General features: G+C 44.4%; 1 protein-coding gene across 2 annotated transcripts in view; it reads right to left on the bottom strand.

Moving 5' to 3' along the window:
- NAALADL2 (N-acetylated alpha-linked acidic dipeptidase like 2) overlaps positions 1 to 25,208 on the bottom strand; it is a 797,888-nt gene that overhangs the window by 673,460 nt on the left and 99,220 nt on the right. The gene's annotated exons all lie outside the window — the stretch shown is intronic.

Below are 25,208 nucleotides of genomic sequence, written 5' to 3'. Positions count from 1 at the left end.
AGTGAATATGTAAACCCAGTTTCCACTTTACGGAGAAGATGTGTACTTGGTTGAAGTGGTAAGCTTAATTGCTAGTGTGGGATCATTATATTTGCATTTGTGTACAGAAAAAGAAAAGCTGTAATAGCGAAAATTGAGCTGGGACAGAGTGCATAACAACTTTCTTTTACTGTGACATAATGTAAATAATCGCTGATTTGATGGCAGAAGCCTCTTCTGGGATTCAGAAGCTGAAATTCCTTCTTTTTCTTTTCTTTACCGTAAATCTTCACTAAATTTAGATTCTTACATGATGGAAATGGAAGAACTACACAAAATAGGGTCTTCTCAAGTGTTACAGGAAGGAGAGAGAAACAGAGAATTCTTCCAAGTCTAACTGGCAGAATTGTAGATAAGCTTGTAGAATGGCTGATAAGCACCGACAATGACTAATCTTTGATTTCTGCCCAGAGAGAAGTTGTCCATAAATACCGAGAGGAACCAAAAGCTTCCAGCCATCCTGCAAAACTCGACCGCTATTTGCAGCTGCAGGATCAAACAGCTACATGAAGGAATGAGAGTATTAACACCATTGGTGCAAGCGCCGAGGGTGATATTGCATATCAGCATCCCCCTTGGACAACAGACTTCCAGTTGCACACATGGGACTTTGTCTTTCTTCCTTCTGGATCAGATTGGGGGCAGTTCAGGAAGATGCAGTAGGGAGGACAGGAAGCGGAAACCTGTTGCAATTGTGTTGCATGCACTGGCGTGGTGACAGAAAAAGAAAGAAGGAGAAGCACTTTCCAAAAGTATTACACTTACAGCCCATAATGTCTTGTCAATCACTTTGCCCCCCACCAGAGTATGGCAGCTTAACCCAATAAAATAATAATAATAATAATAATAATAATAATAATAATAAATTTTATTTATACATTGCCCTTCCCAGGCTCAGGGCGGCTAACATCAGTAAAATTACAATAAAAACATAATAGGGGAAAAAACACCAATTTAAAATACAGGTTAAAATATAATTTAAAATGCAGCCTCATTTTAAAAGTAGCCCATAGATCAAAACTATAAGGGGAGGGAAACATAAAGGTCAGACTGAGTCCAAACCAAAGGCCAGGTGGAACAGCTCTGTCTTGCAGGCCCTGCCAAAAGATGTCAAGTCCCGCAGGGCCCTAGTCTCTTGCGACAGAGCGTTCCACCAAGACAGGGCCAGTACTGAAAAGGCCCTTGCCCTAGTTGAGACGAATCTAACCACCTTGCGACCTGGGACCTCCAAAGTGTTGTCATTTGTGGACCTTAAGGTCCTCCGCGAGGCATACCAGGAGAGGTAATCCCGTAGGTATGTGGGTCCTAGGCCGCATAGGGCTTTAAAGGTCAAAACCATCACCTTAAACTTGACCCTGTTCTCCACCGGGAGCCAGTGCAGTTGGTAAAGCACTGGATGAATGTGATCCCATGGCAAGGACCCCATAAGGAGTCTCACCGCGGCATTCTGCACCCGCTGGAGTTTCTGGGTCAGCTTCAAGGGCAGCCGCGTAGAGCGAGTTACAATAATCAAGCCTGGAGGTGACCGTCACATGGATCACTGTGGCCAGATCAGGGCGAGAAAGGTAAGGGACCAAATGCAGATCAAGAAGTGTTGCATGCCCAGTAGTCAGCTAAACTGACAGCCTCATGAGAAATATGTAAAATAACTAAGCAAGTATTAGACATCACCCCAGAATTGGCCCTACTAAACATCTTCCAGGGACGCGGGTGGCGCTGTGGGTTAAAGCCTCAGCGCCTAGGGCTTGCTGATCGAAAGGTCGGTGGTTCGAATCCCCGCTGCGGGGTGCGCTCCCGTTGCTCGGTCCCAGCGCCTGCCAACCTAGCAGTTCGAAAGCACCCCCGGGTGCAAGTAGATAAATAGGGACCGCTTACTGGCGGGAAGGTAAACGGCGTTTCCGTGTGCAGCTCTGGCTCGCCAGAGCAGCGATGTCACGCTGGCCACGTGACCCGGAAGTGTCTTCGGACAGCGCTGGCCCCTGGCCTCTTGAGTGAGATGGGCGCACAACCCCAGAGTCTGTCAAGACTGGCCCGTACGGGCAGGGGTACCTTTACCTTTTACCTTTTAAACATCTTCCAAGACAACAATGCCCATTTACACCACAAAGAACTCATAACCCACCTACTTTCAGCAGCCAGAAACACCATAACCAGACACTGGAGAGACCTGTCAGGAGTAAGCATGGACCAATGGTACCAAATAGTATGGGAAACAGCCCTACTAGAAAAATTAACCAATAAACTGAAACTGACATGGGGACAAACAGAAGAAGGCACCTTTACCCCGGTATGGCTCCCCTTTATCACGTACACAGCTCAACAAGACAATGACAATAATCCACCAACAGCATATAAATCAATATGGCTAACCTGATCCAAAACACCCACCCACCCCACTCACACACGAAAACAAAGATCACCACAGCCAATCACAAATGAACAGCCACATCCTAGGCCAACCCCAACCTCTCTCACCACCAAAGGAACACAAGTGAAACAGCACAAGCAACGCTGACACCAAACCCTACATACATTAAGCATAATAGAAACATTGCCACCCGACCCCACCCCCACCCATCTTCCCCCCCTCCACCCCTTTTTTCTCCCCCTAATGTCTCAGCAAATGAAACGTGTTTGTAAAAATGTTACATGGAAAAAATACGAGAGACATTACACATACTTCTGTAAAACAAGAAAATCTTTAATAATAATAATAATAATAATAATCTGAGAATCTATTATGTTCCATATGAATGCCAGCATGTTCTCCCATCAAACCCATTCCATTCTCCACTGCAGTGGCGTAGCGTGGGGGGTGCAGGGGGGCCGGCCGCACCGGGCGCAACATCTGGGGTTTAGGGTTAGGGGGCGCAAATCCATGGATTAGGGGGCGCAAATCCACGAGTTAGGGGGTGCAAATTATTTGCCTTGCCCCAGTTGCTGACTACCCACGCTACGCCACTGCTCCACTGTAGAGGGAGGGATGGGCAATAAAGTCTCAGGTCTAGAATGGTAGCATTAGGCCCCAGGTCTAGCTCTCACTGAAATGGTAAACCTGTACCCGGGTTCTTGAAACTGCAAAGAAGGGCTCCCATTAGAACGCTAAGACACTGAAGGTAAGTAAGGGCTATGCATAGAATGGGCCTTCTTGGCAGCAGCTGACTGACTTGCAGGTAATAAGGATCTTGGGCAACAGTCTTTCCCATCATCTACCTAATCCTTTTAACTGGATATGTGAGGAATGGGACCTGGGGCTGTAGGCTTGTGTGTGCTATATTGCTGAGCCTAAGGCCCTGTGCTACATGTTTATCACCAGAGTGTCTATACAGTATAATTCTAGCTGACCTCAATTCTAGCACTCAGCTTTACCTGGCTGCATCTTGTTTTGAATATAAACCTGCTTTCTCATTGGCTATTAAAAATACAGCTTTCTACTCCAAAGCCAAAGAGAATCTCATCTTAAAGCAGTTGCAAAATAGCTCCCGGCCACAGGAAGTTGACTCATAAATGGAGTAAATCCAATGCAATCCATCCCTGGGAAAGGGGGAAAAATCTCCTTAAATAATGCAAGGGCCAGTTATTTCTTCCTGCAACTGTGAGCGTTCATGTGTAATGCATTAAAACATGGTCCTTTTGCTGTTCCCGTTGTGTTTTATTCATTACTTTTATATACAACATGTCTAGGAAAGACTGATAAATATTTGAAATGGGCGAAAATGCATCACTTCTCATGTTCCCCAAGATGCAAGAAATCACGCTCTCTTTTTATTATTGTTGTTCTCAGAGATCATTAAGAAAAAAATGCAGTAGACAAAAATCATTTCTCCCCCCTTGGCTCTATAATCACTATAATTATAAAACTATAATTATATCATTTCACATGCACAAATTCAAAGACAGTGTTTTACTTCCCCCTGCCACCCCAATCACTGAAAGAGATTAGTGTGCAACTAATGAAAGCCAACATGAACAATGCTTTTGCATGACCCTAAAAGGCCAGTTTTCACGCCATGATAAAGTGGGCGCAGGATTTGGGGCATAACATTATGTTTGAAGACTGGGAAAGGTTATGGAACACCGGAATGAAATTTACGGCATGTAGTGCCTTGAAGGAAAACATTATGAAAATGATATACCGGTGGTACATGACCCCAGTCAAGCTTGCTAAGATATATCACCTGTCTGATAATAAATGCTGGAAATGTAAAGAGGCGGAAGGGACATTCTTTCACCTCTGGTGGACCTGCCCGAAAGTGAAGGCCTTCTGGGAAATGATTCATAATGAACTAAAAAAGGTATTGAGATTTACCTTACCTAAGAAACCAGAGGCCTTCCTTCTGGGCATGGTGGACCGGAGAGTGTTTAAGAAGGACAGAACTTTTTTTATGTATGCTACTACAGCAGCAAGGATTCTGATTGCAAAATATTGGAAGACACAAGATTTACCCACACTGGAGGAATGGCACACGCAGTTGATGGACTATATGGAACTGGCCGAAATGACTGGCAGAATCCGAGACTTGGGAGAAGAAACATTCGAGGAGGATTGGAGAAAATTTAAAGACTATTTGGAAAAACATAAGTTGTATGAATGTTAAAAAACGCACCTTTTAGGAAATTCTAGCTTCAGTAATGTTAAATTAAAGAAATGGAAATTAAGGTACAAGGAGTCAGAGATAGAATAATGAAACAACTTTATTGTGTTAAAATGAAAATGTACATGATTTGGGTTATAATACATTTGAAATTGGGTAACATGATAAAAAGGAAGATACACTAAGTATTGAAATAAGTTAACAAATTGCAGACGTTATGCATCACAGAGAATGCAGGGTTGGGAGGACGTGGGGAAGTCCAACAGATTTGGAAAAAGGAGTAAGAAAAATTTGTAACCTTTCTTTTTTACTTTTATAATACGTTCTTTATTCTTTTTTCTGTATTTTATAAAACTAATAAAAAATATTATATATATAAAAAAAGGCCAGTTTTCAAATCAGGATAATAATTAGCATCCTAGCAGTTCCTTCTTTTTCCATAGTTGTTTTCCCGGGACTGGGAAGGCACAGAAAGAAAAAGTTGCTACCAACTAAGAAAGCTGCAAAAGGAGTAGCAAATGGAAACAGTGTACTACAACATACCTTTGCACTTATTAGAGCGTGGCACAGTTTGTACTGAGTAGTTAAGACTGGATCAGTGTCTCTTGAGGTTTATAACTAAGCCACTCAAAATGTGCTGTAGGCTGCAAGTTGTTTCAGGAAATGAGTCCACCAGCAAAACTATTTTACTTACTTGCATTTCTTTTAAAGTTCAGTGGGTTATTAAACCATTAGAGGGTACAAAATGTTGATTAAAGTTCATCTTCTACCATATAAAGAAATAATTCCAGTTCTGATTCAAGGTGGATGCATTTTTATATCTATTTATGGCGCAGCCTACAGCAATCAACAGGCTTCAGGCATTATATTTGAGCAGAGTTAAGCCTAAGGACCCGCTTTTAGCATCAAAAGTCATTGTGGGGTTGCAAGATGAGTTGGGAGTTCAGTAAAATCTGGGCAGACACCAGTTCAGGATTGTAGCCTGAACGAGGTTAGGCGATCAGCCATGTTTTCTTAGACGAACATGAACCCATATCAAGGATTCCTTCTGTTGCTTGACAGTTCAGGCAGACTGTAGTAGGCTGTCCTTCGACTGCTGTGGCAATCACAGGAATGGGTGGCGCTGTGGTCCAAACCACTGAGCCTCTTGGGCTTCCTGATCAGAAGGTCAGCAGTTCAAATCCGTGTGATGGGGTGAACTCCCGTTGCTCTGTCCCAGCTCAAGCCAACCAAGCAGTTCAAAAGCATGCCAGTGCAAGTACCGGTAGATAAATAGGTACCACTGTGGCAGGAAGGTAAATGGTGTATCCATGCACTCTGGCTTCCATCACGGTGTCCCATTGCTCCAGAAGTGGTTTAGTCATGGCCTAGAAAGCTGTCTGTGGACAAATGCCGGCTCCCTCGGCCTGAAAGTGAGATGAGCACCACAACCCCATGGTCGCCTTTGACTGGACCTAACCGTCCAGGGGTCCTTTACCTTTTTACCTATGGCAATCCCAACATGCAAACAGACTCCTGGGGCCAGTGCAAATCACTAATCCCAGCCAAATCCAGCAGTTCTCTGCTTCTACCAAGAGATGGCAATACAGCCTTCTCTGGCTCTGCAAAAATCAATCCATTAGGGGTTATGCAGTTATCCTGCCCTCTTAAAAGACTTTCCTTCTTCTGCTGCTTTTACATCCAAAATACTTCTTCCTTCAACTCACCCTATTTATCTCTTCTGCGCTTCACACTCTCAGCGGCTCCTCTCTGCGACAAGCCATTTTTGTATCTCCATTTCCATCTCCCAAGAAAGCTGTTTAAGTGTGTCTGCCCTGTGTCAGAGCAAATGCCAGCTGTCCAAGAAGAGAAACCTTCTTACAGAGAATCTGAAGTGCCCTATATGTGTTTTACATATCCCACCGGCAACCCGCATCAAAGCAACTTGTGCTGCTTCTGGCAAAGCAAACGCTGGTCACATGGTGACTCAAGACCCCTCTCATCATGTTAGCAACATAATCTGCAAAGCTGTTTTGACTCACTGCTGACACACATCAGGAGAGGCACATTACAGTAATAGTGCGCTTTCCTCATCTGAAACTTGTCAGCGGCGGAACAAAGTTATTCCTCAAACTATGCTTCTGACAGCTGGTCGGTGTTTGCTATGAGACAATCTGTACCATTATAATGCAATGATTGCCAAAAATGTGAAATCATACCTCCCCACACCAATTTAGGAGAGAATCCACAAACAGCCACTGAATATACTCATCTCTGGCACAACCTCAACTATGCAAATACTCTATAATGGGCTGGGGGGTTTCCCCCCTCAGCCTAAGGACCACATTTCCATCTGGGCACCATTCTGAGGGCCACATGTTAAGTGGGAAAAGCAAAAGGCAAACATGGATGGAGCAGTGGGTGGGCAGAAGACTAGTTTCTATAAATGCAGGGCTGTCTTAAGCATATATGGCGCCGGGGTGCAAAGATCCGCCCACCCCCAGGTTGGCCAGTCCTAGGGGCGTAGGAGGGAGGAGCCAGCTCGCCGCTTCAGCATATCACTGGCTCATTCACCCCCGAACTTGCAGCACAGAGCCACCTGCAGCAGAAGAGCCCGCCACAGTGCTCCGACCGACGGGTGGGCTCTCCCCCAGACTCATCTCTTGGGTCCTGGACTCTTGGCCTGGCACCCCTGAGAGACTGGCGCCTATGGGTAAGACGGCCCTGTATACATGCACATGAACACCTCTCCACCTTCCTTCTTGACTAGCAAGAGAGAATATCAGAGTTCAATGACACATTCCAGCCAGGCAAAAAATATTTTTGAGACATGGCCAGAGAGGGATGTGGCCTGTGGAGAGTAGGTGTGGTCTATGGAGAGTTCTGAGGGCCAAATAAATACCCTGGGCCTGAGGTTCTCCACCCCTGCTTTACAAGGTACCTATGAAGAAAAGAAGAGGTTGCCATGTTGGTGGTGAGTGGGCAGCAGCACTCTGAAGAGGAAGCCTGCAGCTTGAGCAGCGCACCTCTACAGTAGCTACTTGAACCAGCGACCTATACATTAAGAGTCGAACATGAGAGCCAGCTCTCGGACCGACAGGGTTCTTGCTGCTGACATCGGCTGAAAGATGAATTGCACCCCTGGCGTGCTTAGCATTAAGGTAAACCCATTTCCACACTTTGGCACAGAATGGGCCAGAGTAATGAAACATTCTGATTCAAAGGATGGCGAACACACTCTGACCTCCCACGTCTTATTGTGAGGAGTGTAGTCAAAAGCGATAGAGGCGAGTATGCCTGAACCCTGACATATAATAGGAGCAGGTCCTATGGTAACCACTTTAATCTTGCAGTAAATGATCTAGCCTCACTTTGACATCGATTCCTTCTTTTCTTTTTTCTTTGAAAGCAACATGTGCATTAACAGTCTTTTTTCTACTCAACAAAATCCTCTTAGCATTGAATGATCACCTCTCCTTCCCCCCCCCCTACTGCTTGAAAAGTAAAACTGTTTGAAACCAACTAGGTGGGCAACCCCTAAAGTCATCATTACACTGCCAAGGAAAGGGCGATGCTGCTGTAGATTTCAATTAAGCATGATGCAGCTGCTAAAATGCAGCTGCAGTGCCTTTTAAAAGCTTCCGCGGGCACACAGCTGCGGCCCAGTCTTGCTGCACTGGATCTTTGATCAGCTACCCAGGCGCTAATGACAACCTAAAGAGACTATGGCAATGTGTTCAGGGTGAGAATGCCTTTGAAGATGGTTTGGAAACTGCAGCTCTGGAAAAATGTGGCTGCTCATGCGGAAGTGGCGGAGAGGCACTCAGAGCACGTTGCTCCAATATTGTATCAGTCACACTGCTTTCCAGTTCATTCCCATGCACTATTGGTTATGACTTTTAAAGCCCTTGATGAGTTGGGACCAAGTTACAGTGGTACCTTGGGTTAAGTACTTAATTCGTTCCGGAGGTCCGTTCTTAACCTGAAACTGTTCTTAACCTGAAGCACCACTTTAATGGGACCTCCTGCTGCTGCCGCGCTGCATGATTTCTGATCTCATCCTGAAGCAAAGTTCTTAACCTGAAGCACTATTTCTGAGCTAGCGGAGTCTGTAACCTGAAGCGTATGTAACCCGAGGTACCACCGTACTTGAAAGTTGACTCGCACCAATACAAAGTGCCCAGACCTTGTAATCAGCTTCAGAGGCCCTGCTTATGGGCCCCTTATTAAACTTGTGGGCACATGGGACAGGGTTTCTTCAGCAGTGACACCCCTCTCCAATTTTTGGAGTTCCATTATCCAGTGGCAGAGCAAGCTGATCGAGCACCAGTCCAGGGGTGGGGTGGAGTGAGCTGGGGCAAGAAGCTCCATAGGGCCTCTAAGGAGTCTGCCTGCCTCTTTCCACTCAGCCGCCCTACAGCTAAGGGGGAGGCAGGGGGCGGCCTTTTTGTTGCAGCATGGAGACTGTGTGCGCCCAAGCCACCACGTCACTCCCAGGAGAGGCACATGGCTTGAGCGCACTGCAGACCCCGCGGTGAGTGCCCCCCGGCATTTTGTCACACACCCCAGTGGTGACACCCGGGGCGGCCAGCCCCTACTGCACCCCCTTGCTCCACCCCTGCCCTTCTCCAATCCTGAGAGCCAAAGGGGGGGGGGAATGTGAGTATGTTGAAGAGGAGGGGATGTTCACTCGGTTGGGATATTCCGTTCCACCTTAAGGAACAGGCATGATTGTTGTGTGTCACATTCCTGTTTACACTCCAGCACAGCTTGCTGGGAACTTCCGTTTGTGGATAGCTTTTGCTTTTGCCCTCTTGCTTTGGACACGAAGGAGATCAGACATGTTTCCCTTTTGTCCTGATGTATGCTGAATAAACTGCTTGTAAATATGCTCACACAACTTCTCCTGCCACTTCTGTTGCATAGCGTTTACTCTGCTGAGTAGCATGCCCTAGCTTCTGAAGCTCGGGTCACAGATGCTGCATCAAGGACTGGAGATCACCCGGCACACCGGCCAGTGGGCTGGAGCCAGCTAGGGGCCTGTCAATTGCCCCCGTTTCCTTGGCTGCATGCCAACACACTCTAGGAGTGGTTAGGCTAGTGAAAATAGCAAGTGAACAGGAAGATCAAACAATCCCTCATGTGTTGTGGATTTTTGAAGATGTACTTACTAACATCTTCCATAGGTGGCAAGGTCTCCGGACGTTTGATGGTCTATTGATCCCTGTGACACCACTGTGCTCTCTTCCCCGCTGCCACCAACCCTTTACTCTCGGGTACACACTGAGTCCAGACAGTAGTTAAAATTAAACCAAATACAGTGGTACCTCGGGTTACATACGCTTCAGGTTACATACGCTTCAGGTTATAGACTCTGTTAACCCAGAAATAGTGCTTCAGGTTAAGAACTTTGCTTCAGGATAAGAACAGAAATTGTGCTCCAGCGGCATGGCGGCAGCAAGAGGCCCCATTAGCTAAAGTGGTGCTTCAGGTTAAGAACAGTTTCAGGTTAAGAACAGACCTCCGGAACGAATTAAGTACTTAACCCGAGGTACCATTGTAAACAAGTTTATTTTATAAGCATTAACAAGTTTATGGTTTCTCAGATAATTTTCTTGTCAGTTTCTTAACCTTAGTTTCTTTACCGGCCTATACCTTCCTAATACCTTCTGACTGATGATCTCAACTGTTTGACTGACTCCTCTTAACAGATTCTCTCACTCTCTCACATCAGACTAGCCCAACCCACAGACTTATCCTCCCTCTCTCTTCTCTAACTCCAGACTGACTTCTTAACAACTCTGACTCTAAGTCTTACTCCTCCCCTTGGGTTCCTATAGGTTAGTCATTTTACAATTAGTTAACCCTTTCCTTATGAACCCAGTGTGATGTCACACACTGAGGAGGGCAAATGCCACAGTGACACACTGACACCCACAAGCCATTCACATGCCATTCCTCTCACTTAGAAGTGTAGGGTTGGACGGGACCCCAAAAATCTTCTACTCCATGCCTTCTGCAATGCACAACAGGCCTGATTCTCACATCAGAAGCCAAAGGAGAGAGCCACCGTCAGGCAACTTGGTCCAAGCCCATTTCATACAGCAAGCACATTTCGTTTGCATATGCCCATGTGGTGAAAATGGACTTATAATTAGGCAGCTATTAATGTCTGCAGCTCAGCTCTGTGGAGCTGTAGCAGAGCTTTTGGCCTGCTCTGTTTGGCTTATTTCAGCCCGAAAGCCTGCAAGCCTGACAGGTCCCCGTAATCTTTGCCTTTGCCTTTGATCTTCCGCATCAGAAATGTAAATGCAGATTAATTTAACAATCTTTTGCTGTGTTCTTGCCCTTTGATCAGACCTGTTCAGTTCAGCGTATTTGCGATTATGCCTCCCTTCCCAAGCCAGTAATGGGCCATTAAGGCTAATCAAAGACCTATACAATTCAACGGTTTTACTAGACTGCTCCATAGGGAGAAAAATGTAATTCTTTCCATTTTATTTTCATCCATTGTTGCCCTAATATGAATACCTAATTAAGTTGCTCTGTCCACCTGGGCCCAAAGGAAATTGTCCCAAGTCCCACAGGCTGCTGAATGAGTTCTGTCCTCACAAAATTGTCAAGCTTGCATAAGTGAAAGGCCTCAATCCCGTTCAACTTTCTCTGCTTGCTGTCTGTTGCTGTCATCTGTTTACTATGGTTGCCTTCGGCACTCACTATTCTGCAGGACGGATAAAAGCGCATGCCGGTGGTTTGCACAGTAAAACAAGGTAGGCCTCCAATATATGAAAGACCACCTTCTTCACTACAGAACTTGGGTATTGATATCAGTACAGGGGACTCTCCTGGTAATTCTATCGCCCTCAGAAGGTTAGACAGTGGTAATGCAAGAAAGGGCAGTCTCTGTGGAACACCCTCCACACCACAGAGGAGCATCTGGCAGCATAGCTACGGACCTTCCAAGTGTCCCTCCTTTCCAGTGATAGTCCAGAATTTACAGAAGTCGCCTCAGTTTCTGATTTGATCCTGCTTTTCCTTAGGATACCCCTATTTTCATTGGAGAAATTTTGGAGGGTATGGAAGGACGTCTCTATTTTCGTCAAAGGTTATGGAGTTGTGCAACCCCTGATCCAAAGAGATAAGTAACTATACAACCTTCTGAAGACATCTGAAGACATTTTTTTAAAAAAAAATGTTTAATGTTTATTATGTTTTTATATATGCTGGAAACCACCCAAAGTGACTAGGGCAACCCAATCAAATGGGGGGGGGTATTATTATTATTATTATTATTATTATTATTATTATTATTATTATTAAGGACACCCTTATTTTAATTGGATAAATGTTGGAGAGTATGTAACTATGCAATTTTTGTCATACGCTAAAGATGTACCTCTTTACCCTGGCCTTTGGCAGTGGAGATGTATATTTTTAACACTCAACATATGCTTGTGATTGTAATTTGGTTTAGCTGTTTTAATGCTGCATTTTAAATCGGTACAAAACACCTCAGGACTTTGCAGGTGAAGGGTAGATAAACAATAACAATGTGAATCAAAGGGCATAGTTACCCTAGCACGGAGGTTCTCAAAGTTTTTTCTGTGGGTCACACTTTCAGAATAAAAATTTTGATCACGCCACACTGAACTTTTTTATGGATAAGAAATACACTTGAAAACAAAAACAAACTGCTAACAGAACACAACTACTTTATAATATGATCATGGGATATCCAGAAAGTATTAAACAATGCAGGTATATAAAGACATGAATGATTCCCAAAATATAATATTGATTGGTCTTGAATATTCCTGCCACACTTGCCATCCTCTCCTGCCACATCAGTATGGTATGCCACACCCTTTGAGAACTACTGCCCTAGCGCAACACACCACTTTTTTAAAACAACCACAACAACCAAACCATACCTTTTGTGGTTAGCAAAGTGCTAGGGAAACGCACTGGAAAAAATGTGGGATTAATTGGATGGTGTTTTTATACAAGTCAGGATTGGCAAACAAGTCAGGATTGGCAGCAAGTTCTACAGGGTTTCAGGCATATGTTTTGGTTTTTTTCCTAGCCCTATCTGGAGATGCCAGGCATTCAACTTAGGACTTTTACATTCAAAGCATGTCCCTTACCACTGAACTGTAATCCTTCCCTAACACTTCACAGCACACACAAAAAATGTGGATGTGGGCACCATATTGCATATTTAGCTATGCCAGAAGGGAGGAGGAAACAAGCATTTGGCTGTTAATTATTATTTTTAACAAGGGATGCGGGTGGTGCTGTGGGTTAAACCACAGAGCCTAGGACTTGCCGATCAGAAGGTCGGTGGTTCGAATCCCCATGATGGGGTGAGCTCCTGTTGCGCAGTCCCTGCTCCTGCCAACCTAGCAGTTCAGAAGCACGTCAAAGTGCAAGTAGATAAATACCTTCCTGCAGGAAGGTAAACGGCGTTTCTGTGCGCTGCTCTGGTTCGCCAGAAGAAGCTTAGTCATGCTGGCCACATGACCCGGAAGCTGTACGCCGGCTCCTTTGGCCAATAAAGCGAGATGAGCGCCGCAACCCCAGAGTCGGTCACGACTGGATCTAATGGTCAGGGGTCCCTTTACCTTTACCTTTTATTATTTTTAACAAAACTTGGAAATAAAACCATTTGTTTAGTTTTTAAAACAGCAGCAGCAACAACAGCAACACTGGTTCATCAAGTAACAGAATCCTAACATGGAGCGGTCAACTAAGCTATGAAACAATGTTTGCTTTAAAGTGAGCTCTCTGCACCGTGTTATTTGAGCCAAATGTTATATGCCTTTGTGGCATATTTGGAAATACAAAGCTGCTGAAAGTCATTTACTCACCATAAGTTCTTCACCATATTCTCTAGTCCTTATAAGGCCTATTGATTTCTGAACAGAGTTCTCCAGACCAGACAAAGAATATGTAAGAAGCCTGAGGGAAAGTAAATGCATTTCATCAACAGCGAACAACACAGTAACCTCCCAACATCTGAGTTGCTGCTTCTGCTAATCAGGAGAGAGGGGAGAAGGGGTGAGGCAGTGGTGAGGTTGATGTGGCTCAAACACACCAGCAGAGCCAATTCAGTGTTCCTGCTGGTGTGTTTGCACCATGCCAACCTCCCCAACACCTCTCCCCTCTATCTTCCAGTAAGCAGCTTTGACTCTGCTGTCAGGATACCAGGTGAGTACCACCGCCCCACCATGTTGCCAACAACTGCATTTCAGTATGAATTGTTACACTACATGCTCAAGGCAGTAAGCCTCATGACTACTTGAGAATATGTTAAACAGCTTACAGTGAATGTTTAGGAATGAGTGTGAATTCCACAGAGTAAGTTGGTAACAAAATTGTGATGATCTCATACACAAACCATGCTTATGCATGAGGGTTGCCTGGTAGGCCTGCTCCAAGGACTTATGTTCCTGTTCTCTGAGAATAATGCGAGAATTAATAGGCAATCTAACTAACCTTAAGTCATTAAATAATACTTGTTCAGAAATTGCTTCTGTTGTCTTCCCTGGCTGACAAACACTATACATTTCTCTCCCCTTAAGAGTATAACATCATACTGGAATTAATTGGCTCTGTAAAAAAGAGAGAGAAAGCCCATTAAAACCATGTTTAGCAGCTGGATTCAACATCTGCCTTGACTAGGCCATTAATGCTTGATTAATGAGTTAATTTATGAGACTTCATGTAAAAATATCAAGAGCACCTAAGTAATTTAGGATCCGCAAGAGCCCAATTCTCAGGTCACTCTTGCACATGCCTTCTCCACTTCACAGGATAGTGGGCTCTTCTTCATTTTTTAATGCTATCTTTCTACAAGCCTAGTAGATAGTAGAAAGTCACAGGAAGGCTTGTAGCTCAGTGGTTCAGAAACTGTGTCTTGCATGCAGAATTCCTAGGTTCAGTCTCTGGCATCTCCAAGTAGGACCAGGAATGCCCTATGTCTGAAAACCAAGAGAGCCTCTCCCAGTCACTGCAGTGATGCTTGTTGTTGTTTAGTCATTTAGTCGTATCCGACTCTTCGTGACCCCATGGACCAGAGCACGCCAGGCACTCCTGTCTTCCACTGCCTCCTGTAGTTTGGTCAGACTCATGCTGGTAGCTTCGAGAACACTGTCCAACCATGTCGTCCAACAACAGTAACACCAAGTGAAACACATAAGGATGTCCTGATGGACCAGTCCAGTGGTCCATTTAGTAGAGCATCCTGTTCTCACAGGGGTCAACCAGATGCCTATGGGAAGCCAGCAAGCAGGACCTGAGTGCAACAGCACTCTACCCACCTGCGATTCCCAGCAACTAGTACTGAGAAGCTTCCAACAGTGGAAGTAGAATGTAGCCATTCTGGTTAGTAGCCTATGATAGCCCTCTCCTTCAAGAATTTGTCTAATCCTCTTTTAAAGTCACCCGAGGTGGTGACCGTCTTGGCCTCTTGAAGGACAGCATGGCCTCGGCCACCTACTTTGGAGACAAAAGAAATGAAATATACATCTCTAGGGAGGGAAAGTATAATTAATTTCTAGGTCTTTGAACTGCTAGCAGATTTCTTCTTGTTGTTGTTGCAACAGACTAACAGTCTTTACATCTCAGCTCAGAGATTTTTTGCGTTTAAAAAAAACGCTAGGAATTTAATGTTCAGTACTTAATATTTTAAACAGAAACTACAGATTTGCCTAGAATATTTTTAGAAAACAAAGTTCTGCTTCAGCTGTGGGCACAGCTACCACTTCCACGTTTCCATGGAAACTGGGCAGCAACAGAAGACCTGACATCCTGAAGGAAGAAACTCTTTGAAGTTTGTAAAATATGGTATAATAAACATACCAATGAGTAAAATATACTCTCCATGTTATTGTTATTTCGTATTTTCTAGGCTAGGAATGTCTTGTCAGAATTCTCTACGGAGAAGAAAAGTAGAAGGTGGACACAAAGTAGACTATGAGGATGTTCAGCTGTAGTCAATTTGGTTTTCCCCAGCTGTGGTTGGACTCCAACTCCCATCAGCCCCAGGAAGAATGGGTAGTCAGGGATGAAGGGAGCTGTAGTCTGGGGGGAAACCATGGGGAAATCCATGATAGGTTACTCTCATTCTACATTTATAATGCACCATTTGTAGAACAAGCTACACTCAAGTAAATTGCTACAGTTTCCCCTTTTTTTACAATTTTATTTTGATTTTCAAAAGTTAATTACATATATGGTTTCCCCCAATATTTTTAACAAATGTAAACTTCCCATTTACACCTACACGGTTTCCTTGTTTCCCCTTATCCTGCTGCATATTATACCTAAATTGCTACAGTTTCCTTACAGGTTATGTCCACAGTTTTTTTCCAGCCAGAACCCACCAGAACTCAGATCCAAGGGCAGATTACAATGATTTAAAATTCCAATTAAAATACAATTAAAACAAGAATAGAGTGGGCTCTGGAAAAAAAACATCTCAGGTGTCAAAGGCCAGTATAAAGAGCTTTGTCTTCAGCATTTGCCAAAAGCTGCAGAGTTAAGAAGGCAAACACACCTCTGCAGGGAGGGGATTCCACAACTTGGGTTCTGCCTCAGAGAATGCTCTCTGCTGGGCTGCCACCATCTCAAAATTTGTAGTGAGGTGGAACTACCAAGAGGGCTGACTCTGGTGGTCCTGGGAAGGTCTGTAGTGAAGGAGGCAATCTTTCAGATATTTGGTGCTTAAGTCATTTAGGGCTTTAATGTGAGCACCTTGAATTGGGCCCAGAAATGAACTTGGAAGCCAATGTTGTTGTTGTTTAGTCATTTAGTCGTGTCTGACTCTTCATGACCCCATGGATCAGAGCACGCCAGGCACTCCTGTCTTCCACTGCCTCCCACAGTTTGGTCAAACTCATGTTCGAGTCGTCCCCTTCTCCTTGTGCCCTCCATCTTTCCCAACATCCGGGTCTTTTCCAGGGAGTCTTCTCTTCTCATGAGGTGGCCAAAGTATTGGAGCCTCAGCTTCACCATCTGTCCTTCCAGTGAGCACTCGCAGCCGATTTCCTTCAGAATGGATAGGTTTTATCTTCTTGCAGTCCATGGGACTCTCAAGAGTCTCCTCCAGCACCATAATCCAAAAGCATAGATTCTTCAGCAATCAGCCAATGTTGGCCGCCCCAATGTTTCCACTGATGGTGATGGGGCAGGGTGAGCTGATGGCAAGGCCAGGCTTGTGCAGATATATGGGCAGCTGTACTGCATTGGCTCCACTGATAAATCTGTGCTGCCACTACATCAGTGCTACCCTGTCCTGACCGGTTCAGATGCTGGTGTCAGAAGGGCGATTCTGTATCTTTCCCCACCACACTGCACCCTCCAGGTGCTTCTGCCAAACTTGGAGTTCCTTCAGGCCTGCTGATTCTTACCTCTTGAGCATTGATGGTGCTCTTTTGGCTACATGAGGATCCTCAGTCAGTGGATGAGTTTGCTGTTGGTATATATGATGGACTCCACTGGGGAAGATCTATTACCCAGGCTGTTTGCAAAAAATAAACGAAGCCCACTGTGGCCTTTCTATTTAATAAACCAGTATAGAGTTCACTGCTGTTTTGAAAAGCCAAAAACCCTGTTCTAGGAAAATTACTTCTTGCTTATATCAGTTAATTTTTAGCCCTGAAGTCCCTGCGCTAGCTGTTGAGAAAGATCTGCTACCTGTCGTACGACTGAAGGCTCTCACTAAACCAAACCAACCAACTGTGGAGGATTAGCCTGCAACCGCCGCCACTGCTGCCACTATCAGGGAAACCACAAGTTACAGGCAGTTCATTTTACAAAAACCTAATGGAGTGTAGGGCTCTGGCTGTTTAATACAAGCACTGTCAAGGCATCTAAGCAAAAAAAAACCAAAACCCCCCAAAAAACTTCAACTGTCATCGTTGACAAGCTGTGCAGAATTATTTGTCACACAACACTAGATAAGAAACTTGTAGCATAGTGCATGGTGTTGCAGCCATATGTTTCCAAATGCCAACTGACGGTGGCATGTACATTGTACAATGTTGGAAATAGAATACTAGCACACACTGAAACATGGATGCTAAGTTTAGTTTACCCACCCACCCCTTGTTAAAGCATTCGCCTTTGGTTTGATTCAACAGGGATCTTATTGGGACTGCCCACAATTTGCAGAAATTTTGAATTCTGAGTGGCAGTGTCACAAGAGCTTGAGGATTTTAGCTACTCTTCTCCAACCTGGTGACTTTATTTTAAACTCCAACTTGTATCACTGGTTTTGAAGCATATCACATGAAAACCTCCAAGTGGGTTTGGGGGTTTTTTTTTACATTTAAGTGGTGTACAGATTCCATTGAATAAATACATAAATAAAGTCCGCCTCCACCATGCTGCATATCTAGAATGGTTCCACATGTTTAGCCATGTGCACAAAGCCCTGTATATGCAGAATTCATCATGCGAAAGGCTGGGCTGGATGAATCCCTAGCCGGAATTAAGATTGCCGGAAGAAATATCAACAACCTCAGATATGCAGATGACACAACCTTGATGGCAGAAAGTGAGGAGGAATTAAAGAACCTTTTAATGAGGGTGAAAGAGGAGAGCGCAAAATATGGTCTGAAGCTCAACATCAAAAAAACGAAGATCATGGCCACTGGTCCCATCACCTCCTGGCAAATAGAAGGGGAAGAAATGGAGGTAGTGAGAGATTTTACTTTCTTGGGCTCAATGATCACTGCAGATGGTGACAGCAGCCACGAAATTAAAAGACGCCTGCTTCTTGGGAGAAGGGCAATGACAGGCCTAGACAGCATCTTGAGAAGTAGAGGCATCACCTTGCCAACAAAGGTTCGTATAGTTAAAGCTATGGTTTTCCCAGTAGTGATGTATGGAAGTGAGAGCTGGACCATAAAGAAGGCTGATCGCCGAAGAATTGATGCTTTTGAATTATGGTGCTGGAGGAGACTCTTGAGAGTCCCATGGACTGCAAGAAGATCAAACCTCTCCATACTGAAGGAAATCAACCCTGAGTGCTCACTGGAAGGACAGATTGTGAAGCTGAGGCTCCAGTACTTTGGCCACCTCATGAGAAGAGAAGACTCCCTGGAGAAGACCCTGATGTTGGGAAAGATGGAGGGCACAAGGAGAAGGGGACGGCAGAGGACGAGATGGTTGGATAGTGTTTTCGAGGTTACCAGCATGAGTTTGAGCAAACTGCGGGAGGCAGTGGAGGACAGAGGTGCCTGGCGTTCTCTGGTCCACGGGGTCACGAAGAGTCGGACACGACTAAACGACTAAACAACAACAACAAAGCCCTGATTTGCATATCTATTTCCCCTGGAAAATAAGGTGATGGAGATGGACCAAATTGACCCTTTATGCACATGCCTATATGTGTGGAGCCTTATGTAAGAAAATCTTTTAAGTGCACATTTGAAGAAAGGTATGTAGCTATGTTTCCCCCACATAAAGAACCCATGTATGGACTGAAATGTTATAATACCATTTTGGTCTGAATACCTGTATCGGCCACATAACACCCCCTACAAAGAGCTGGCTTGTACAAAACCTGAGCTTGGGAGACCTCTGGAACCATGTGCAACTTCAATATACTTGGGTAGATTTTGTGGAAAGATCATCTGCCCTTCTCAGTGGTGGCCCTAGTTGCAATGAGATGAGATAAGTTTAGAAGTCATGCATGGTAGATCTATGGTATTCCACCCATCTTTCAAATAGACCTAATTTGAGGGGTGTGGGCCATGGCCTATATTGGGGGGCAGCTTCTATTTGGACTTATTCACAACCATAAGTTTAAACATGGTAGAACACTGCAACATTTTCACATAAGAAAAACAGCCACCCATAAAACCCATCCTGTTTTAACACGTACCGAATATGCAACCTTCAAATTAACTCAGGATGTTTCATTGTCGGTTCTCTACCTACGCATTCTTCAACTCTGTGCCCCAGTTGTTGCTGGACTATGTCATATCATCCTAGACTGTGCTGGCTGGGGTTGATGGGAGTTGTAGTCCAAAACTACTAGAAGGCACTAGGTTGGAGGAGGCTGATATAGGCAACCACCTTGCTGCTCAACCAAAGAAATGCACATGGAACTTGAACTTTCAAAAGGACAACTGTTCACCATTAAGGGGCTTTATTATGGAGCCACTCTGTATGTATTTGCAGTGATGCAGAGTACTAAATCCAATTCCCTGGAGAACAAATATTCATCGTTACCACCCTCCCATGAGTCCTTTACTCTGCTTGAGAAATTAATCCATTTAATCCAAGGTAATTCAATTTTACCTTTGTTTCCTCAGGGTGGGTTTTATTGATAAAACATTCAAAGAGGTAAAAGGGGGGCAGGCACGAGAAAACAGTATTCATCTCTCAACAAGGTAAAAAATAAATAAATCTGTTCCTCTCAGTTGTTTTAAAGAGACCGGCTTTTGTGCCTTCTCTGAGCTGAGTCTTTGCTGTTATTTATTTCTTGCATTGAAATACTGAAAATGTCCTTGGGTAGGAGGGAATGAATAGCAAGGTACTTTGTTAATACATGAAATGCAATAGCCACTCTGTTATTTGTTTTTCTGGGCTCATCCACACTTATCTTTTACCCCACTTTTTCCAGGCATAGGCCTGTGGCTTAAAGTTCTGTGTTCAAGCACACTGGTGTTTTTTGCTCCAGGGTATCACTGTGAAAACCTGCTCTTTAAAGCTGAATCGGAGCAAATGGCAATGACCGCTCCCCGCTTAAAACGGGGGGCGCCCTTTGCGTGGATGCGTGCAGCCCCTAGATCTGGAGCGGCTCCAACAGCATAGGCTAGGCTTTGCCTTCCCTCAGGTGGGATACCTGGAGGTCTCCGCCTACCTCAGTCAGTTGTCCAATCCCACCTGGGGGAAGAGTTGCCAAGGAGACCAAGCCAGGTAGGGGAGGGATTACCTGCCCACACAAAGGAGGGAGGATCTTACCTGGGAATTCTCATTTGGCTCCAGAGCTTCTCCCACCCTACCCACCCTCAGTCAATGTCTTATGTTGCAGGTTAATTTTCCTCACAGGTTTTGCAGGTTAACTTTTCTTCACAGGTATGCGGGCGCTGCTACGTTAAGGTCGCTGTTAAAGGGCCGGAAAGGAATTTCCCTGCATTGGCAGATTTCGCCTTTCCCGTAGCAAAACGTCACAACTTTGGCGGTATCAGGCCTTGGGCGGAATCCTTTTGTCCATCTTCCTCTTTGCGACGGCGATACCAAGGTTCCCCATTAAAGGGGTTTTCTGAAGGGAGGCTTTGACCGTACGCCGGAAGGTCGTCATTGCTCTCCCCTGCGGCGGCGGTGGCGTTACGGGGGCGGCTATCTCTGCTTGAACATATGTTCTCCAGAGCCGGCCCATCCCCCCCACACACACTGGATAACCCTGATGCTCCCTAGGTCCCTGGCTGGGGACTGGGGAGGGAGAACGCCCAATGCCTGAGCCAAGGTCTACCCACATTTGAAATTTAATAAAGTTGTGGCCAATTTAATCCCATAGCACGTTGTCTTGAGTCGTTATTCCACATGACGGGGGGGACCGCGCAGGATCTGGGGACTCCGCCTGTCCACGCAATTTAATTTTCCTGAAGATTGCTGTTTGCCTCAATTCAATTTAAAGAGTGGCTGTTCGAGGGAAAAGCTTCAGAGCAAAAAGAAGAAGTGGGGGCACTCAGACACACTATAAAGCATGGACTGTGCCTGAAAAGCCTGGAGGAAAAGTAAATGTAGATAAGCCCTTTATTAAATGGAGAGGTGTTGGTGGCTCTTTGCTGCAGATTTAGTTAGAGCATTGAAGCAAAAGGATGGCCAAATTAGCTCCTGAAATTCTATTCATTGGAATATCTCTCCAGGTTTTGGAGTCCCCCCCCCCAAAAAAAAATGGTCTTGTTTCTGAAGTGGAATTGATGATCCATGAGGAATGCACCTTTGTACTTCTTCATCTTTTGCAAATCACTGTGCATGTGAAGTCTGCTGCTGCTTTCCATTCTTTCATTTATTTCATAACTTTTCTGCCCTCTGTATTACTAGCTTACCTCCTTTTGGTTTCATTTTGCAGACAGGGGAATAAAACTAGGAAACTAAAGAAGAGAACCATTTTTTTGGTGTGTATATTTTCCCCCACTCAGGGAGGGAAAAAGCAAACCATCTTGATTTGATTGAAGGCAAAAGTGGACCAAAATTCTTTTTCAGTAGTGTTTTAGAGCAGTGCTTGTATTGTTGTATGAAGTGCTAAAATAACATACAAAACATAATAATCAAATGTCATGCTGGTGTTTGCATAGGGAGATGATGATAGAGATAGATGAGATAGAAGAAGAAGAAAGAAGAGTTTGGATTTGATATCCCGCCTTTCACTCCCCTTCAGGAGTCTCAAAGCGGCTAACATTCTCCTTTCCCTTCCTCCCCCACAACAAACACTCTGTGAGGTGAGTGGGGCTGAGAGACTTCACAGAAGTGTGACTGGCCCAAGGTCACCCAGCAGCTGCATGTGGAGGAGCGGAGACACGAACCCGGTTCACCAGATTATGTGACTGCCGCTCTTAACCACTACACCACACTGGCTCTAAGATAGAGAGATAGAGATGATAGATAGAGATAGAGATAGAGATAGAGATAGAGATAGAGATAGAGATAGAGATAGAGATAGAGATGCTCTGTATCATGATTCACTGTTCTGTTGTTTTCCTAATGTGAAGGAGCAGATGCGCCTGTCAATAAAACACTGTATGAAAATAATCCTGATGCAATCATCTATATGATCACATCAGTCAATGTTTACATGTGCATCTAAGGTGAAGGACGTGAGAGAGATGAAGATGGACCAAAGTCCATAGCAACCTGTACTTGCTCTGATTCTAGAATTATTTCTTACATCAGGACAGTGAGAAGGGCCCTGTTGGATCAGGGCTTCATCTAGCTCAGCATCCTCTTCTCACATGGACCCTACGTGAAGCCTGCAAGTTTCTCCGTTTTGGACCAGAATGGAATTCAAAGCCATGGAATGGTCAAGAAACAAGATTGGGAACATCCTCTCTTCCTTACGTGAGAGGTATTGCTGGGAGGTGTCGCTGTGTTCTTATGAAAGAGAAGGACACAACCCAACAAGTATTGCGAACTAGTGTTCATTGAGAAACAAGCTATTCTTTCACCAAGAGCTCCACCTCTCCTTTCCTAATAAATTTATTTATTTGGTTTTCCAAATTTGAATTTTACAATCACATAGTCAACATAAAAACAAGATACCAAAGAACCTCCTGGACTTCCCTCCTCCCCTTTGTGGGTCCTATTGTTAATCACTTCCTCCTGCATCTTTTATAATAATCCAAATATTTTACATATCCATTGTATCCTAAATTCACCATTAAACTACAACTGTTTACAATGGTTTTTAACATACATTTTAACATTTCCCCACCCACCTCCCCTTTGCTGCCAAATTGCTCTCCTTTGCCCCATCTTTTTCCCTTTGTCTGTCAATGGTAAGCTGTCTTATAGCATTCGTAGGAAGCTGAGTCAGACCATTGGGCCATCTAGCTCAGAATTGTCCATGCTAACTCACAGAAGCTCTCCAGGGTTTCAGATGGGGACCTCTATCCACCTTGAGATATTGGGGATCAAGCCTGCATGCAAACAGGAGCCCTACCACTGATCTACAGGTTTCCCGCTAAGTAAAAAATAAATGATTCACCCTTCACTGCCGCATTCTAAACAAGACACTTTCCTTCCTTTTGATTTTGTTTTGCAGACTGGAGAATAACATGAGTGTGAAACTAAAGAAGCGAAGTAGCTTTGTAATGTTTTCCTTGTTTCTTTGTCCTTCAGGTTGCCTTTCAAGCAAGTATGAGATTCAGCTGGGTGTATCAGATGCTTCTGCTACAACATCCACCACCAGTTTTTCAACGAGACAGACTTCAGCCTCAAGATTTTATTCCTGCATTGTTTCGTGGGTTTTTATATATATAAGAAAGTATACTGGTTACAGCTGATATAAAACGAGACACCTTCGGTTGTAAACTGGTCTTGTAAGAAACAAAGGCAGAGCTCTGAATTCTCAAGTGCCTTCCTTTTCCCTAGGTAGCAAAGGGCTGTGATATTATGCTTTCTAGTAGACCCAACGGAAGAATGATGGAGCGTTGTGTCTTCAGTCCCACTGTAATGAGTCCAAGGCTTCTAGACACCCAATTACTAAAGAACACAAGTACAGGCACCCTTCCTTTCAGGGGGGAAACCCTCCATGTCCAAAATGCACATGATGCTATTAATTGTGTGAAATTAAATAACCAATCCTTTGATTGAGTTTAATTTCTGGGAGCAACATTCACAATGATGTAAAATGACCCTGTGCGTTACTTAGATCAGACATAGGGAATAAAGTCCTTCTCTGCCTTGAAAAGCCCCAACTTTCTTTCCTGAAATAATTGTCACCTGGGATGGGCCTGGAAGCTGAGATGATCCTGGAGAGGTGAGCAGTTTGCTCTGTAGCAATCACAGCAGTGGGGGTGACTGGGGCTGTGGTTGAAGCAGACGTCAGCTCTCAACAGTTTAATCTTTTTTTCCCCTGAAGAAACTGAACCAAGAGTTGTATTTTCTTTATTCTATTTCACTTCTTGTTCTATAAAGCATTCCAGGATTTCTGCTGGTTGTGGTCAATGAATTTAATAAGCTAAAGTAGATTATGTAAAGATGAGGCTCTGCAGAATCAGGAGCAGACTGGATTATTAACAACTGAGGTCACAAGAGCCAAGGAAGAGAATTATCCCTGTGCCCAAAGAATATCCCTGAATGCATTCCTTTACATTCCTCCCATCTAAGTCAATGGCTACATTTATTCTTATTGCAAACACTAGCATGATGCACCTGAGGCACATGTTGTGATGGTGGATAAGACTGCCAGGAGCTCATCCTACACTCGAGTAGGACCCTGGAAGAGACACATGCCCGACTGGCATGTTCTCTCCCTCCTGGTCGATCATTTGGGAGCTTCAAAACCTTTATTCAGCCCAAACATCACAGTGACTGATGCCAACAGACATCGGCACACTTAGGGACCCACAGAGTCCTCGCAGCTTGCGTAACAGACCTCAGCAGCTCAGCATTTTGGCTAATCTACTTTATTTACATATAAACACACACAGAGCACTGCAACATGGCTCCCCCTCTCTCTAGCATCAGACAGCAAAGAGGGAAAAAACCCAAAGGACAATAGTCCTACTTCATGGAACACAGTAACAAAAACATCCTGTCTCCGTCACTTCCCACTCTGTGGAGTCAGAACATATACTGTCATCTGAAAAACAACAATCCCATGACTGCAATCACAGAGCAGGAATTCTAACAAAGACATGAGCTTAAGGTGGGAAGCTCATGAGACTTCAACAAGCTCTCCCCAACACTTTACATTTCACAAGTAAAATTTGGCTTAAAAAGAAGCATCTGGAGAACATACAATATATGTTTAGATCAGACCAAAGGCCCGCCTAGTTAATTATTGCAACATACCTTGGGATCTTAGGGTGAAAGGCGGGTAATCAATTGTAATACTAAGAATAATAATCCAGCACC

The sequence above is a fragment of the Podarcis gaigeae genome (assembly GCF_964106915.1).
Source record: "Podarcis gaigeae genome assembly, chromosome: 5".
Lineage (NCBI taxonomy): Eukaryota > Metazoa > Chordata > Lepidosauria > Squamata > Lacertidae > Podarcis > Podarcis gaigeae.
The sequence above is the reverse complement of the archived record's forward strand: the minus strand, read 5'-3'. Positions and strand labels throughout refer to the sequence as shown.